Below are 18282 nucleotides of genomic sequence, written 5' to 3'. Positions count from 1 at the left end.
AGCCGGGGGGGCGGGGCCACTTCCGGGGCGCCGCGCGGCCGGCAGCCAATGGGAGCGCGAGGGGGGCGTGGCCACCGCCATGGGGCGTGGTCTCGAGGGGTGGGCGGGGTCTCGGAGGGGATTTTGGGGGGGGGTCTCAAGGGGGGATTTTGGGGGTCCCAGAGCGGTTTTGGGGGTCTCAGAGGGGGAATTTTGGGGGTCTCAGAGAGGTTTGGGGGGTCTCAGAGGATTTGGGGGGGATTTCGGGGGTCTCAGGGGGGGATTTTGGGGTCTCAAGGGGATTTTGGGGGGTCGCAGAGGGATATTTGGCGGTCTTAGAGGGGGATTTGGGGGTCTCAAGGGGATTTTGGGGGGATTTTGGGGGTCTCGGAGGGGTTTTTGGGGAGTCTCGGGGATTTTGGCCGGTCTCAGAGGATTTGGGGGGGATTTCGGGGGTCCCTGAGGCGATTTTGGGGGGTCTCAGGGGGAGGTTGAGCGTCTCAGAGGGGATTTTAGGGGTCGCAGGGGGGATTTTGGGGGTCTCAGAGGGGTTTTGGGGGTCTCAGAGGGGATTTGGGGGGGTCTCAGAGGGGATTTTGGGGTCTCAAGGGGATTTTGGGGGTCTCAGAGGATTTGGGGGGGATTTTGGGGGTCTCAGAGGGGATTTGGGGGGGTCTCAGAGGGGTTTTGGGGGTCCCTGAGGGGATTTTGGGGGTCTCAAGGGGATTTTGGGGGGATTTTGGGGGTCTCAGAGGGGTTTTTGGGGGGTCTCCGGAGGATTTTGGGGGTCTCAGGGGATTTGGGGGGGATTTTGGGGGTCTCAGAGGGGTTTTGGGGGTCTCAGAGGGGGAATTTTGGGGGTCTCAGAGAGGTTTGGGGGGTCTCAGAGAGGTTTGGGGGGTCTCAGAGAGGTTTGGGGGGTCCCAGAGGGGTTTTGGGGGTTCTCAGAGGGGATTTTGGGGGTCTCAGAGGGGTTTTGTGGGTCTCAGAGGGGATTTTGGGGTCTCAAGGGGATTTTGGGGGTCTCTGAGGGGATTTTGGGGGTCTCAAGGGGGAATTTTGGGGGTCTCAGAGCGGTTTTGGGGGTCCCAGAGGGGTTTTGGGGGTCCCAGAGGGGATTTTGGGGGGTCTCAGAGGGGATTTTAGGGGTCGCAGGGAGGATTTTGGGGGTCTCAGAGAGGTTTTGGGGGTCTCAGAGGGGATTTTGGGGGTCTCAGAGGGGTTTTGGGGGTCTCAGAGGAGGGATTTTGGGGGTCTCTGAGGGGATTTTGGGGTCTCAAGGGGATTTTGGGGGTCCCAGAGGGATTTTGGGGGTCTCAGGGGATTTGGGGGGGATTTTGGGGGTCTCAGAGGAGATTTGGGGGGTCTCAGGGGGGATTTGGGGGATCTCAGTAGGGTTTGGGGGGTCTCAGAGGGGGATTTTGGGGGTCGCAGAGGGGTTTTGGGGGTCCCTGAGGGGATTTTGGGGTGTCAAGGGGGGATTTTGTGGTCTCAAGGGGATTTTGGGGGTCCCAGAGAGGATTTGGGAGTCTCAGAGGGGATTTTTGGGGGGTCTCCGAGGGGTTTTGGGGGTCTCAGAGGGGTTTTGGGGGTCCCTGAGGGGATTTTGGGGGTCCTCAGAGGGATTTTGGGGTCTCAAGGGGATTTTGGGCTGTCTCAGAGGATTTTGGGGGGATTTTGGGGGTCTCAGAGGGGATTTTGGGGTCTCAAGGGGATTTTGGGGGTCCCAGAGGGGATTGGGGGGTCTCAGGGGGGATTTTGGGGGTCTCAGGGGATTTGGGGGGGATTTTGGGGGTCTCAGAGGGGATTTGGGGGGTCTCCGGGGGGATTTGGGGGTTCTCAGGGGGGATTTTGGGGGGTCTTAGAGGGGTTTTGGGGGATCTCAGGGGGATTTTGGACGTCTCAGAGGGGGAATTTTGGGGGTCTCTGAGGGGATTTTGGGGGTCTCAGGGGGGATTTTGGGGGTCTCAAGGGGGGATTTTGGGGGTCCCAGAGGGGTTTTGGGGGTCCCAGAGGGGTTTTGGGGGTCTCAGAGGGGATTTTGGGGGGTCTCAGAGGGGATTTTAGGGGTCGCAGGGAGGATTTTGGGGGTCTCAGAGAGGTTTTGGGGGTCTCAGAGGGGATTTTGGGGGTCTCAGAGGAGGAATTTTGGGGGTCTCAGAGGAGGAATTTTGGGGGTCTCAGAGGGGATTTTGGGGTCTCAAGGGGATTTTGGGGGTCCCAGAGGGGTTTTGGGGGTCTCAGAGGATTTGGGGGGGATTTTGGGGGTCTCAGAGGGGATTTGGGGGGGTCTCAGAGGGGTTTTGGGGGTCCCTGAGGGGATTTTGGGGGTCTCAAGGGGATTTTGGGGGGATTTTGGGGGTCTCAGAGGGGTTTTTGGGGGGTCTCCGGAGGATTTTGGGGGTCTCAGGGGATTTGGGGGGGATTTTGGGGGTCTCAGAGGGGATTTGGGGGGTCTCAGAGGGGATTTTAGGGGTCGCAGGGAGGATTTTGGGGGTCTCAGAGAGGTTTTGGGGGTCCCTGAGGGGATTTTGGGGTCTCAGAGGGGGTTTGTGGGCCCTCAGGGGGGATTTGGGGGGTCTCAGAGGGGTTTTGTGGGTCTCAGAGGGGATTTTGGGGGGATTTGGGGGGTCTCAGAGCACATTTTGGGGGTCTCAAGGGGGGGGCGTGTCCGCAGAGTGGGCGTGGCCGACGGGAAAGGGGCGTGGCCTACGGGGGCGTGGGGGGCGTGGTCTGTGTGCTGAGTGGGCGCATCCGAGGAGGGGGCGTGGCCTGGGGAAAGGGGGGCGTGGCCGAGAGGGGCGGTGTCCATAAAGGGGGCGTGGTCTGCGGGGAGGGGGCGTGGCCGAGAAGGGGCGTGGCCCGCGGGAAGGGGCGTGTCCTGGGAGGGGGCGTGGCCCAGGAGGGGCGTGGCCGGCGGAAAAATGGGCGTGTCCGAGGAGGGGGGTGTCCACGAAGTGGGCGTGGTCTGCGCGCGGAGTGGGCGTGGCCTGTGGGGAGGGGGGCGTGCCATAAAGAAAGGGGCGTGTCCTGGGGTGGGTGTTCCCCGGAAGTGGGCGTGGTCTGTGGGAGGGGGCGTGTCCTGGAATTGGGGTGTCCCGTGAGGGGGCGTGGCCTGTGGTGAGGGGGCGTGGCCGGTGGGAAGGGGCGTGTCAAAGCAGGGGGCGTGTCCTGGAATGGGTGTGTTACGGAAGTGGGCGTGGTCTTCGGGGGGTGAGGGGGAGCGCGTCCTGGAATTGGGGTGGGGGCGTGGCCTATGGGAAGGGGCGTGTCGGAGCAGGGGGTGTGTCCCGGAAGTGGGCGTGGTCTATGGAGGGGGCGTGCCCTGGGATTGGGGTGTCCGGGAGGGGGCGTGGCCTGGGGGAGGGGGCGTGGCCTATGGGAAGGGGCGTGTCCTAAATGGGGCGTATCCCGAAAGTGGGCGTGGTCTGTGAGAGGGGGCGTGGCCTGGAATTGGGGTGTCCGAGGAGGGGGCGTGGCCTACGGGAAGGGGCGTGTCCTGAATGGGGCGTATCCCGGAAATGGGCGTGGTCTGTGAGAGGGGGCGTGGCCTGGAATTGGGGTATCGGGGGCGTGGTCTGTGGGAAGGGGGCGTGGCATATGGGGAGGGGCGTGTCCTGGAAGGGGTGTATCCCGGAAGTGGGCGTGGCCTGCGTGGGAGGGGCGTGGTCTGTGGGGGAGGGGGCGTGTCCTGGAATTGGGGTGTGTGGGAGAGGGGCGTGGCCTATGGGGAGGGGGCGTGGCCTTTGAGGGGGCGTGGCCTGTGGGAAGGGGCGTGTCGGAGCAGGGAGGGCGTCCTGAATGGGGGGGAGGGGTGTCCTGGAATGGGGGGGGGCGTGTCCCAAAAGGGGGCGTGTCCTTGGGAAGGGGGCGTGTCCCGGGAAAGGGGGCGTGTCCTGTGGGAGGGGGCGTGTCCGAGGAGGGGGCTCGGCGCGGTGGGTGCGGAGGGCGCGGCAGCGGCGGCGGCCATGGACGGGCGGCCCGGACCGAGGTACGGGGGGAGGGCTCCGGGGGGCTCATCCCGGGGCTCAGACCCCCCCCCCGAGGGGCTCCGACCCCCCCCGAGGGGCTCCGACCCCCCCCCGAGGGGCTGAGACCCTCCCCCCCCCCTCGCGGAGTGGGTTTGGGGGTCCCGGATCCACCCCCGCTAACGGGAGGTCCCGGTAATGCGACCCCCGGGTGAAGGGAGGAGGGGAGCGGGGTCCGGGAATGAGACCCCCGGGAGGGGCGGGGGTCACCCCCGGGATGGGGGTCCCGCGGTTGGGGGGCTCAGGGGGGATTTTGGAGGGGTCTCAGAGGGGTTTAGGGGGTCTCAGAGAGGTTTTTAGGGGGTCGCAGAGGGGTTTTGGGGGTCTCAGAGAGGTTTGGGGGGGCTCAGAGGGGGTTTGGGGAGTCTAAGAGGGGTTTTGGGGGGTCTAAGAGGGGTTTTGGGGGTCTAAGGGGGGTTTTGGGGGTCTCAGAGGTGTTTGGGGATCTCAGAGAGGTTTTGGGGGTCGGGGCTCGGTTTAGGAGGGGGGTCCCGGGGTTGAGACCCCCCCTAGGAGGGGTTTTGAGGGTCGTGGATTGGCCACCGGGGGGGGGTGGGGGCGGGAATGTGACCATCGGGAGGGTCCCGGGACCACCGAGAGGGGCGGGATCGGTCCCGGAGGGGGGTGGGGGGTTGGGGTGGGGGGCGGGGGGGGGGGGGGTCCCGTGAATGGAACCCTCGGGGGGGGGTGGGGGGCGGGGTCCGGTTCATTTTGGGGGGTCCCGGAACAGGAATGGCGGAGGGGGGAGGGGACGCGGGATCCGCCCCCTTTTGGGATCGGGAATGGTGGGGGTGGGGTGGGGGGTCCTGAGACCCCCGGGGGGGGGACAGGACGGGGTCAGGGGGGTCCCGTGGCAGAATGGGGGGGGTCGGGGGGTCCCGGGGGCTGTTCCTGGGGGGGGGCGGGGAGGGGGGAGGGGGACACAGGAGGAGTTTGGGACCCCCTGGAAGGTCCCGGATCGGGGTGGGACCCCCGGAATTGGGGGTGGGACCCCCGGAATTGGGGGTGGGGTCGGTCCCACGTGGCACCCGAGGGGGAGGGGGGGGGGTCCCCTGTGTGAGGGGGGGGCTGCGGGGGCTCAGGGACCCCCCGGGACTCCCCAAAAAGTGTCGGGGGGGGTCACGGCGTGTGCTCGAGGGGGACTTTGGGGGACACGTGCGGCGTGGCCCGGTGCTGGTCCCAGTTAGAGCCCGGTGCTGGTCCCAGTTAGAGCCCGGTACTGTTCCCAGTTAGAGCCCGGTGCTGGTCCCAGTTAGAGCCCGGTGCTGTTCCCAGTTAGAGCCCGGTGCTGGTCCCAGTTAGAGCCCGGTGCTGGTCCCAGTTGGTCCCAGTTAGAGCCCGGTGCTGGTCCCAGTTAGTGCCTGGTACCGGTCCCAGTTAGTGCCCGGTGCTGGTCCCAGTTAGAGCCTGGTGCTGGTCCCAGTTAGTGCCTGGTACCGGTCCCAGTTAGCGCCTGGTACTGGTCCTGGTCCCAGTTAGAGCCCGGTGCTGGCCCCAGTTAGAGCCTGCTGCTGGTCCCAGTTGGTCCCAGTTAGAGCCCGGTGCTGGTCCCAGTTAGAGCCTGCTGCTGGTCCCAGTTGGTCCCAGTTAGAGCCTGCTGCTGGTCCCAGTTAGAGCCTGCTGCTGGTCCCAGTTGGTCCCAGTTAGAGCCTGCTGCTGGTCCCAGTTAGAGCCTGCTGCTGGTCCCAGTTAGCGCCCAGTACTGGTCCCAGTTAGAGCCTGGTGCTGGTCCCAGTTAGAGCCCGGTGCTGGTCCCAGTTAGCGCCTGGTACTGGTGCCAGTTAGTGCCCCGGTGCTGGTCCCAGTTAGAGCCCGGTGCTGGTCCCAGTTTGCACCTTGTACTGGTACTGGTCAAAGGCTGGTGCTGGTCCCAGTCCGGGTCCAGTTCTGGTCCCAGTCCGGGTCCAGTTCTGGTCCCAGTCAGTACCTCGTACTGGTCCCAGTCAGTGATCGGTGCTGGTCCCAGTCAGAGCCCAGTACTGGTGCCAGTTTGTAGCTGCTGCTGGTCCCAGTTAGAGCCCGGTTCTGGTCCCAGTCAGAGCCCGGTTCTGGTCCCAGTTTGCACCTTGTGTTGGTCCCAGTCAGAGCCCGGTTCTGGTCCCAGTCAGTGCCACGTACTGGTCCCAGTTTGCACCTTGTGCTGGTCCCAGTCAGAGCCCGGTTCTGTTCCCAGTCAGTTCCGTGTACTGGTCCCAGTCTGGTCCCAGTCAGAGCCCGGTTCTGGTCCCAGTTTGCACCTTGTGCTGGTCCCAGTCAGAGCCCAGTTCTGGTCCCAGTCAGAGCCCGGTTCTGTTCCCAGTCAGTGCCACGTACTGGTCCCAGTCTGGTCCCAGTCAGAGCCCGGTTCTGGTCCCAGTCAGTGCCACGTACTGGTCCCAGTCTGGTCCCAGTCAAAGCCCGGTTCTGGTCCCAGTCAGTGCCACGTACTGGTCCCAGTCTGGTCCCAGTCAGAGCCCGGTTCTGTTCCCAGACAGTGCCACGTACTGGTCCCGGTCTGGTCCCAGTCAGAGCCCGGTTCTGGTCCCAGTCAGTGCCACGTACTGGTCCCAGTCTGGTCCCAGTCAGAGCCCGGTTCTGGTCCCAGTCAGTGCCACGTACTGGTCCCAGTCTGGTCCCAGTCAGAGCCCGGTTCTGTTCCCAGTCAGTGCCACGTACTGGTCCCAGTCTGGTCCCAGTCAGAGCCCGGTTCTGGTCCCAGTCAGTGCCACGTACTGGTCCCAGTCTGGTCCCAGTCAGAGCCCGGTTCTGGTCCCAGTCAGTGCCACGTACTGGTCCCAGTCTGGTCCCAGTCAGAGCCCGGTTCTGGTCCCAGTCAGTGCCACGTACTGGTCCCAGTCTGGTCCCAGTCAGAGCCCGGTTCTGGTCCCAGTCAGTGCCACGTACTGGTCCCAGTCTGGTCCCAGTCAGAGCCCGGTTCTGGTCCCAGTCAGTGCCACGTACTGGTCCCAGTCTGGTCCCAGTCAGAGCCCGGTTCTGGTCCCAGTCAGTGCCACGTACTGGTCCCAGTCTGGTCCCAGTCAGAGCCCGGTTCTGGTCCCAGTCAGTGCCACGTACTGGTCCCAGTCTGGTCCCAGTCAGAGCCCGGTTCTGGTCCCAGTCAGTGCCACGTACTGGTCCAGTCTGGTCCCAGTCAGAGCCCGGTTCTGTTCCCAGTCAGTGCCACGTACTGGTCCCAGTCTGGTCCCAGTCAGAGCCCGGTTCTGTTCCCAGTCAGTGCCACGTACTGGTCCCAGTCTGGTCCCAGTCAGAGCCCGGTTCTGGTCCCAGTCAGTGCCACGTACTGGTCCCAGTCTGGTCCCAGTCAGAGCCCAATTCTGGTCCCAGTCAGTGCCACGTACTGGTCCCAGTCTGGTCCCAGTCAAAGCCCGGTTCTGGTCCCAGTCAGAGCCCGGTTCTGTTCCCTGTCAGTGCCATGTACTGGTCCCAGTCTGGTCCCAGTCAAAGCCCGGTTCTGGTCCCAGTTTGCACCTTGTGCTGTTCCCAGTCAGAGCCCGGTTCTGTTCCCAGTCAGTGCCACGTACTGGTCCCCAGTCTGGTCCCAGTCAGAACCCGGTTCTGGTCCCAGTCAGAGCCCGGTTCTGGTCCCAGTCAGCCCTTTATACCGCTCCCAGTCACACCCCAGTGCTGGTCCCAGTCCCAGTCCGCCCATTCCCACCAGGCCCGCCCACTCATTTGCATAAATCACCATAGATTTGCATACCCCCGCCCCCCCCCCTCGGGGCCCCCGAGTCCCCCCGGCCGCGGCCCCCCGGGCTCGGAGCCAGGAACAGGAACGGGAACGGGAACAGGGAACGGGAACGGCGCGTCCCGGGCGCGGCACGTGCGCGGCCCCACGGCCCCGGGAGCGCCTGGAAAACCCGGGGAGAATGGGAAAACATGGAAAAAACATGGGAAAATGGGGGGGAAACATGGAAAAACATGGAAAAAATGGGGGAAAATTGGGGAAAAATGGGGATAAAAGGGGGAAAAATGGGGTGGTGGGAGCACAGGGGAAACGGGAACGGCGCGGCCCCACGGCCCTGGGAGCGCCTGGAAAACATGGAAAAACATGGGAAAACATGGAAAGAATGGGGGGAAACATGGAAAAACATGGGAAAACATGGGAAAAATGGGGGGAAAATGGGGAAAAATGGGGATAAAAGGGGGAAAAATGGGGTGGTGGGAGCACAGGGGAACGGGAACGGCGCGTCCTGGGCGCGGCCCCCACGGCCCCGGGAACGCCTGGAAAACCCGGGGAGAATGGGAAAACATGGAAAAACATGGAAAAACACGGGAAAAATGGAAACGGGAAAAATGTGGGAGGAAAAAATGGGGGAAAATGGGGGAAATGGGAAAATGGGGGAAAAATGGGGTGGTGGGAGCACAGGGGAAACGGGAACGGCGCGGCCCCCACGGCCCTGGGAGTGCCTGGAAAACATGGAAAAACATGGGAAAACATGGAAAGAATGGGGGGAAACATGGAAAAACATGGGAAAACATGGGAAAAATGGGGGGAAAATGGGGAAAAATGGGATAAAAGGGGGAAAAATGGGGTGGTGGGAGCACAGGGGGAACGGGAACGGCGCGTCCTGGGCGCGGCCCCACGGCCCCGGGAGCGCCTGGAAAACCCGGGGAGAATGGGAAAACATGGAAAAACATGGAAAAACACGGGAAAAATGTGGGAAAACGTGGAAAAAATGGGGGAAAATGGGGGGAAAATGGGGAAAAATGGGGGGAAAAATGGGGTGGTGGGAGCACAGGGGAAACGGGAACGGCGCGGGCCCCACGGCCCTGGGAGTGCCTGGAAAACATGAAAAACATGGGAAAACATGGAAAGAATGGGGGGAAACATGGAAAAACATGGGAAAACATGGGAAAAATGGGGGGGAAAATGGGGAAAAATGGGGATAAAAGGGGGAAAAATGGGGTGGTGGGAGCACAGGGGAACGGGAACGGCGCGTCCTGGGCGCGGCCCCACGGCCCCGGGAACGCCTGGAAAACCCGGGGAGAATGGGAAAACATGGAAAAACATGGAAAAACACGGGAAAAATGTGGGAAAACGTGGAAAAAATGGGGGAAAATGGGGGGGAAAATGGGGAAAAATGGGGGAAAAATGGGGTGGTGGGAGCACAGGGGAAACGGGAACGGCGCGGCCCGGGCGCGGCCCCACGGCCCCGGGAGCGCCTGGAAAACCCGGGAGAATGGGAAAACATGGAAAAAACATGGGAAAATGGGGGAAAACATGGGAAAATGGGGAAAAATGGGGGAAAAAATGGGGATAAAAGGGGGGAAATGGGGAAAAATGGGGAAAAACGGGGGGAAAATGGGGATATGGGGCGGTGGGAGCACAGGGGAACGGGAACGGCGCGGCCCGGGCGCGGCCCCACGGCCCTGGGAGCGCCTGGAAAACATGGAAAAACATGGGAAAACATGGAAAAAATGGGGGGAAACATGGAAAAACATGGGAAAACATGGGAAAAATGGGGGGAAAATGGGGGAAAATGGGGATAAAAGGGGGAAAAATGGGGTGGTGGGAGCACAGGGGAACGGGAACGGCGCGTCCTGGGCGCGGCCCCACGGCCCCGGGAGCGCCTGGAAAACCCGGGGAGAATGGGAAAACATGGAAAAACATGGAAAAAACACGGGAAAAATGTGGGAAAACGTGGAAAAAATGGGGGAAAATGGGGGGAAAATGGGGAAAAATGGGGGAAAAATGGGGTGGTGGGAGCACAGGGGAAACGGGAACGGCGCGGCCCCACGGCCCTGGGAGTGCCTGGAAAACATGGAAAAACATGGGAAAACATGGAAAGAATGGGGGGAAACATGGAAAAACATGGGAAAACATGGGAAAAATGGGGGGAAAATGGGGAAAAATGGGGATAAAAGGGGGAAAAATGGGGTGGTGGGAGCACAGGGGAACGGGAACGGCGCGTCCTGGGCGCGGCCACCACGGCCCCGGGAACGCCTGGAAAACCCGGGGAAAATGGGAAAACATGGAAAAACATGGGAAAAACACGGGAAAAATGGGGGAAAAACATGGAAAAAAGGGGGGGGAAAATGGGGGGAAAATGGGAAAAAATGGGGTGGTGGGAGCACAGGGGAACGGGAAAGGCGCGGCCCGGGCGCGGCCCCACGGCCCCGGGAGCGCCTGGAAAACCCGGGGAGAATGGGAAAACATGGAAAAAATGGGGGGAAACATGGAAAAACGTGGAAAAATGGGGAAAAATGGGGAAAATGGGGAAAAAAGGGGGGGAAAATGGGGTGGTGGGAGCACAGGGGAACGGGGAACGGCGCGTCCTGGGCGCGGCCCCACGGCCCTGGAGCGCCTGGAAAACATGGAAAAACATGGGAAAACATGGAAAGAATGGGGGGAAACATGGAAAAACATGGGAAAACATGGAAAAAATGGGGGAAAACATGGAAAAATGGGGGAAACCATGGGAAAAAATGGGGGAAAATGGGGAAAAACATGGAAAAAATGGGGAAAAAAGGGGGAAAAATGGGGATGTGGGGTGGTGGGAGCACAGGGAATGGGAACACGGGAAATCACGGAAAAACGTGGGAAAAACGTGGAAAAACATGAAAAAAGATGGAAAAAAGATGGAAAAAACATGGATAAAAGATGGAAAAAAGGGGGAAATGGGAAAAAACATGGGAAAAATGGGGAAAAATGGGGATGTGGGGTGGTGGGAGCACAGGGAATGGGAATGCATGGGAAATCACGAAAAAACATGGAAAACATGGAAAAACGTGTAAAAAACATGGAAAAAGGGGGAAAATGGGGAAAAATGGGAAAAAAGGGGGAATAACTTGAAAAAATGGGGATACGGGGTGGTGAGAGCACAGGGAATGGGAGCGCACGGGAAATCATGGAAAAACGTGGGAAAAACGTGGAAAAACATAAAAAAAATGGGGGAAAACATGGAGAAAAGGAGGGAAAAATGGGGAAAAGTGGGAAAAAATGGGAAAAACGGGGAAAAAATGGGGATGTGGGGTGGTGGGAGCACAGGGAATGGGAACACACGGGAAATCACGGAAAAAACGTGGGAAAAACTTGGAAAAACATGGAAAAAACATGGAAAAAAGGGGGGGAAATGGGGGAAAACGGGGAAAAACGTGGAAAAAAAAGGAAAAATGTCAACATGGGACGGTGGGAAACCCCAGGAACACGGGATTTTGGGGTGCGGCGGGGGGGTTTGGGGGTCAGTTTGGGGGTCAGTTTTTGGGGTCCCCCCCAGGCCGACCCCCGAGGGGGCGCCGGGAGCGCTCCGGGATGCGGGGGGGGTGCAATGGGCGATGTTTTGGGGGGGTTCTGTGGGATTTTGGGGATGCGGGGAGGGGTTTTTAGGGGATGCCGGGGTGGGGGGTTTCAGGGGTCAATTTTTGGGGTCTCCCCATCCCCAGGCCGACCCCCGAGGGGCGCCGGGAGCGCTCCCGGGATGCGGGGGGGGTGCAATGGGCGATGTTTTGGGGGGGTTCCGTGGGATTTTTGGGGATGCGGGGAGGGGTTTTTAGGGGATGCCGGGGGTGGGGGTTTCAGGGGTCAATTTTTGGGGTCTCCCCATCCCCAGGCCGACCCCCGAGGGGCGAGCGCTCCCGGGATGCGGGGGGGGTGCAATGGGCGATGTTTTGGGGGGGTTTTGGGGATTTTGGGGATACAGGGAGGGGTTTTAGGGGGATACCTGAGGTGAGGGTTAAATTTTGGGGTCTCCGAGCGCTCCGGGATGCGGGGGGGGTGCAATGGGCGATGTTTTGGGGGGGTTCCGTGGGATTTTTGGGGATGCGGGGAGGGGTTTTTAGGGGATGCCGGGGTGGGGGGTTTCAGGGGTCAATTTTTGGGGTCTCCCCCTCCCAGGCCGACCCCCGAGGGGCGCCGGGAGCGCTCCCGGGATGCGGGGGGGGTGCAATGGGCGATGTTTTGGGGGGGTTCCGTGGGATTTTGGGGATGCGGGGAGGGGTTTTTAGGGGATACCTGACATGGGGGGTTTCAGGGGTCAATTTTTGGGGTCTCCCCATCCCCAGGCCGACCCCCGAGGGGCGCCGGGAGCGCTCCCGGGATGCGGGGGGGGTGCAATGGGCGATGTTTTGGGGGGGTTTTGGGGATTTTGGGATGCGGGGAGGGTTTTTAGGGGGATACTTGAGGTGAGGGTTAAATTTTGGGGTCTCCGAGCGCTCCCGGGATGCGGGGGGGGTGCAATGGGCGATGTTTTGGGGGGGTTCCGTGGGATTTTGGGGATGCGGGGAGGGGTTTTTAGGGGATACCTGACATGGGGGGTTTCAGGGGTCAATTTTTGGGGTCTCCCCATCCCCAGGCCGACCCCCGAGGGGCGCCGGGAGCGCTCCCGGGATGCGGGGGGGGTGCAGTGGGCGATGTTTTGGGGGGGTTCCGTGGGATTTTGGGGATACAGGGAGGGGTTTTAGGGGGATACCTGAGGTGAGGGTTAAATTTTGGGGTCCCCCCTCCCAGGCCGACCCCCGAGGGGCGCCGGGAGCGCTCCCGGGATGCGGGGGGGGTGCAATGGGCGATGTTTTGGGGGGGTTCCGTGGGATTTTGGGGATGCGGGGAGGGGTTTTTAGGGGATACCTGACGTGGGGGGTTTCAGGGGTCAATTTTTGGGGTCTCCCATGCCCAGGCCGACCCCCGAGGGGCGCCGGGAGCGCTCCCGGGATGCGGCGCGGTGCCGGCGGAGCCGCGAGGCCGAGGTGTTCGGGCAGCTGGCCCTGGCCCTGCCCTTCGCCCGCGGGGTCAGCGCCCACCTGGACAAAGCGTCCATCATGCGCTTGACCATCAGCTACCTGCGCGTGCACCGCCTGCTGGCCGCGGGTGAGACCCCCCCCACCCCCCCCCCGGGGACCCCTCCCCAAATAAAATCACCGGGATACCCCCCCCCCCCCCCCATCCCCCTTCAGAGCCAGCGGGAATCCCAAAATCCATCGGGACCCCCCCCCCCAAGTCCATCAGACATCCCCAAAAGTCAACGGAACCCCCCAAAGTCACCGGGACCCCCCCCAAAATCCATCGGACCTCCCAAAGCCAGTGGGACCCCCCCCAAAGTCATCGGGATCCCACCCAAATCCACCGAGACCCCCCCCAAGCCTCCCCCCCCAAGCCTCCCCCCAAATCCATCGGGACCCCCCTCAAATCCATCAGACCTCCCCAAAGCCAGCGGGACGCCCCCAAAACCCCCGGGACCCCGCCCCAAATCCATCAGACACCCCCAAAAATCAGCGGAACCCCCCAAATCCATCCGGACCCCCCCCAAAATCCATCGGACCCCCCCCAAGCCACCGGGACCCCACCCAAATCCACCGAGACCCCCCCCCAAGCCTCCCCCCAAATCCATCGGGACCCCCCCCCCCAAGTCCATCAGACATCCCCAAAAATCAGCGGAACCCCCCAAAGTCATCGGGACCCCCCCCAAAAGCCGGCGGGACCCCCCCTAAAAGCCAGCGGGACCCCCCCCCCCCAAGTCCATCAGACATCCCCAAAAGTCAGCGGAACTTCCCAAAGTCATCGGGGACCCCCCCCAAAATCCATCGGACCCCCCCCAAGCCACCGGACCCCCCCAAAATCCATCGGACCCCCCCCAAGCCACCGGGACCCCCACCCAAATCCGCCGAGACCCCCCAAGTCTCCCCCCAAACCCATCGGGACCCCCCCTCAAATCCATCGGACCCCCCCCAAAAGCCCACCGGGACCCCCCCAAAAGCCAGCGGGACCCCCCCCAAATCCACTGGGACCCCCCCAAATCCATCGGGACCCCCCTCAATCCACCGAGACCCCCCGCAAGCCTCCCCCCCAAACCCACTGAGACCCCCCCCCCAAATCCATCGAGAACCCCCCCCAAATCGCTCGGGACCCCCCCTGGAGTCCTCAGAACCCCCCCGAGACCCCCAAAAACCTCCCGGGACCCCCTCAGGACTCCCCCAAATTCCCAGAGGGACCCCCCTGGGACCCATCCCACCCTCCCCCATCTACTCCGGGGGGACCCCCCCAGACCTCCCCCAGCCCCCATCCCCCCAAGGACCCTCACCCTCCCCAGACCCCTGCGACCCCCCCCAACCTTTTTGGGGACACCCCCAGCCCCCTTTGAAACCCCCCCCCCCCCCCAAAAGGTGCCTGAACAGCCGCACCCCCGGGGGGGGGGGGGGATGGGTTTTACCTGCAACCCCCCCAAAACCCCCGACCCCCCCCGGGGATCCCCGACCCCCCCACATTTTTGGGGACCCCCTGACGCCCCCCCCCGGGCCCCCCCGCAGGGGCGTGGGCGGCGGCGGCCGAGGCGGTGGACGGGTGTTACCTGCAGGCGCTGAGCGGCTTCGTGATGGTGCTGAGCGAGGGGGGGGGGACATGATTTACCTGTCCAGAGAACGTCAGCCGCCTGCTGGGGCTCAGCCAGGTGCGGGGGGGGTCCCCAAAAACCTCCGGGGGAGGGGCCAAAAAATCTGCGGGGGGAGCCCCGAAAATCTGCCGGAGGAGCCTCAAAAAAAATCCATCCGGAGCGGCTCCAAAATCTGCCGGGGGTGACCCCGAAAAAATCTGTCGGAGGGGCCCAAAATCTGCCGGGGGTGACCCCAAAATTCTGCCAAGGAGGGGGCCCCAAAAATCTGCTGGGGGAACCCAAAAAAATCCGTCGGGAGGGGGCCCAAAATCTGCCGGGGGTGACCCCAAAAATCTGCCGGAGGAGCCCCAAAATCTGCGGGGGGAGCCCCAAAATTCTGCAAGGAGGGGCCCCAAAATCTGCGGGGGGAGCCCCAAAAAATCCCGTCGGGAGCAGCCCCAAAATCTGCCGGGGGTGACCCCCGAAAAAATCCGTCGGGGGGGGGTCAGGAATCTGTCGGGGAGGGGCCCCAAAATTCTGCCAGGGAGGGGCCCCAAAAGTCTGCTGGGGGAACCCCAAAAAAATCCTTCGGGAGGGGCCCAAAATCTGCCGGGGGTGACCCCAAAATCTGCGGGGGGGAGCCCCAAAATTCTGCCAAGGAGGGGCCCCAAAAATCTTCAGGAGGGGCCCCAAAATCTTCGGGGGAGCCCCAAAAATCTTCGGGAGAGGGGCCCCAAAAATCTGTCAGGGAGGGGCCCCAAAAATCTTCGGGGGAGGGGGCCCCAAAATCTTCGGGAGAGGGGCCCCAAAATCTGCGGGGGGAGCCCCAAAAATCCTCGGGAGAGGAGCCCCAAAATCTTCGGGGAAGCCCCAAAAATCTTCGGGAGAGGAGCCCCCAAAAATCCTCAGGGGGAGCCCCAAAAATCTGTCGGGGAGGGGCCCCAAAATCTGTCAGGGAGGGGCCCCAAAATCTTCGGGGGAGCCCCAAAAATCTTCGGGGGAGCCCCAAAAATCTGTCGGGGGAGCCCCCAAAAAATCTTCGGGGGAGGGGCCCCAAAAATCTTCGGGGAAGGGCCCCAAAAATCTTCGGGGAGAGGGGCCCCAAAATCTTCGGGGAAGCCCCAAAAATCTTCGGGGGAGCCCCAAAAATTTGCAGGGGAGGGGCCCCAAAATCTGCAAGGGAGGGGCCCCAAAATCTTCGGGAGCAGCCCCAAAAAATCTGTCGGGGGGAGCCCCAAAAATCCTCAGGGGAGCCCCAAAAATCTTCGGGGGAGGGGCCCCAAAAATCTGTCGGGGGGAGCCCCAAAATCTTCGGGGGAGCCCCAAAAATCTGTAGGGGAAGGGCCCCAAAATCTGCGGGGGGGAGCCCCAAAAATCTGTCGGGGGGAGCCCCAAAATCTTCGGGGGAGCCCCAAAAATCTGTCGGGGGGAGCCCCAAAATCTTCGGGGGAGGAGCCCCCAAAATCTGCGGGGGAGCCCCAAAAATCTGTCGGGGGAGCCCCAAAAATCTGTCGGGGAGGGGCCCCAAAATCTTCGGGGGAGCCCCAAAAATCTGTCGGGGAGGGGCCCCAAAAATCTTCGGGAGAGGGGCCCAAAAATCTTCGGGGGAGCCCCAAAAATCTGTCGGGGGGAGCCCCAAAATCTTCGGGGGGAGCCCCAAAAATCTTCGGGGAGCCCCAAAAATCTTCGGGAGAGGAGCCCCAAAAAATCTGTCGGGGGAGCCCCAAAATCTGTCGGGGGGAGCCCCAAAAATCCTCAGGGGGAGCCCCAAAAATCTGCCAGGGGAGGGACCCCAAAATCTTCGGGGGAGCCCCAAAAATCTGTCGGGGGAGCCCCAAAAATCTGTCGGGGGGGAGCCCCAAAATCTTCGGGTGAGGAGCCCCAAAATCTTCGGGAGAGGGGCCCCAAAATCTGCAAGGGAGGGACCCCAAAATCTGTCGGGGGGAGCCCCAAATCTTCGGGGGGGAGCCCCAAAAATCTTCGGGGGGAGCCCCAAAAATCTTCGGGAGAGGAGCCCCAAAAATCTGTCGGGGGGAGCCCCAAAAATCTGTCGGGGAGGGGCCCCCAAAAATCTGTCGGGGGAGCCCCAAAAATCTTCGGGGGGGGCCCTAAAAATCTTCGAGGGAGCCCCCAAAATCTTCGGAGGAGCCCCAAAATCTTCGGGGGGGGGGAGCCCCAAATCAGCGAGGGAGGGGCTTCATGGGTTCCCCAAACCTCTTTAGGACCCCCAAAAAATTTGGGGAGGGGGTCCCCAAATTTTTCAATGCCCCAATACCGAGGTGGGGGAGGGAGGGGGAGGGGTCCGGGGACCCCCCCCCCCCCCCGCACCCCAAAAATGGAGCCGTGACCCCCCCCCGGGGCCCCCCCCCAGCTGGAGCTGATCGGGCACAGCGTGTTCGACTTCGTGCACCCCTGCGACCACGAGGAGCTGCAGACGTGCTCTGCCCCCCGCCAGGGTGAGACCCCTCCCCAAATTAACCCCGCCCCCCCCCAAAAATACCCCCGGGACCCCCCCCAAAATCAGCCCTGAGCGCCCCTCCGCCCCCAAATATCCCTGAGATCCCCCCCCCCCCCGAAATAAATAGCCCAAACTCCCCCAAAATCATCCCTGAGACCCTGTTAGGGTGAGACCCCTCCCCAAATTAACCCCGCCCCCCCCCCCCAAAAATACCCCCGGGACCCCCCCAAAATCAGCCCTGAGCGCCCCTCGCCCCCCAAATATCCCTGAGATCCCCCACGGAAATAAATAGCCCCAAACTCCCCCCAAAATCATCCCTGAGCCCCCTGTTAGGGGTGAGACCCCTCCCCAAATTAACCCCACCCCAAAAAATACCCCCGGGACCCCCCAAAATCAGCCCTGAGCGCCCCTCGCCCCCCAAATATCCCTGAGATCCCCCCCCCCCCGAAATAAATAGCCCCAAACTCCCCCCAAAATCATCCTGAGACCTGTTAGGGTGAGACCCCTCCCCAAATTAACCCACCCCAAAAAATACCCCCGGGACCCCCCCCCCCAAAATCAGCCCTGAGCGCCTGTCAGGGTGAGACCCCTCCCCAAATTAACCCACCCCAAAAAATCCTCCTGGGAGCCCCCCCCAAAATCCGCCTTGAGACCCTGTCAGGGTGAGACCCCTCCCCAAATTAACCTCTCCAAGGACCCCCCCGGAACGCCCCAAAAATACTCCCCAGAACCCTCCGAGATCCCTGAGGACCCCTCCCCAAATTCACCCCCCCGGGACCCCCAAATTCGTCCCTGAAACCCTGCCAGGGTGAGACCCCTCCCCAAATTAACCCGCCCCCCCCCCAAAAAAAATACCCCCGGGACCCCCCAAAATCAGCCCTGAGCGCCCCTGGCCCCCCAAATATCCCTGAGACCCCCCACGGAAATAAATAGCCCCAAACTCCCCCCAAAATCATCCCTGAGACCCTGTTAGGGTGAGACCCCTCCCCAAATTAACCCCGCCCCCCCCCCGCCAAAATAGCCCCGGGATCCCCCCAAAATCATCCCTGAGCCCCCTGTTAGGGTGAGACCCCTCCCCAAATTAACCCACCCCAAAAAATACCCCCGGGACCCCCCCCCCAAAATCAGCCCTGAGCGCCTGTCAGGGGTGAGACCCCTCCCCAAATTAACCCCCCCCAAAAAATCCTCCTGGGAGCCCCCCCAAAATCGCCTTGAGACCCTGTCAGGGTGAGACCCCTCCCCAAATTAACCCACCCAAAAAAATCCTCCTGGGAGCCCCCCCAAAATCCGCCCTGAGACCCTGTCAGGGTGAGACCCCTCCCCAAATTAACCTCTCCAAGGACCCCCCCCGGAACGCCCCAAAAATACTCCCCAGAACCCTCCGAGATCCCTGAGACCCCTCCCCAAATTCACCCCCCCGGGACCCCCAAAATCGTCCCTGAAACCCTGCCAGGGTGAGACCCCTCCCCAAATTAACCCCGCCCCCCCCCAAAATACCCCCGGGACCCCCCCAAAA

Source organism: Aphelocoma coerulescens, unplaced genomic scaffold, assembly GCF_041296385.1.
Source record: "Aphelocoma coerulescens isolate FSJ_1873_10779 unplaced genomic scaffold, UR_Acoe_1.0 HiC_scaffold_298, whole genome shotgun sequence".
NCBI lineage: Eukaryota > Metazoa > Chordata > Aves > Passeriformes > Corvidae > Aphelocoma > Aphelocoma coerulescens.
Note: the sequence above shows the minus strand (reverse complement) of the source record.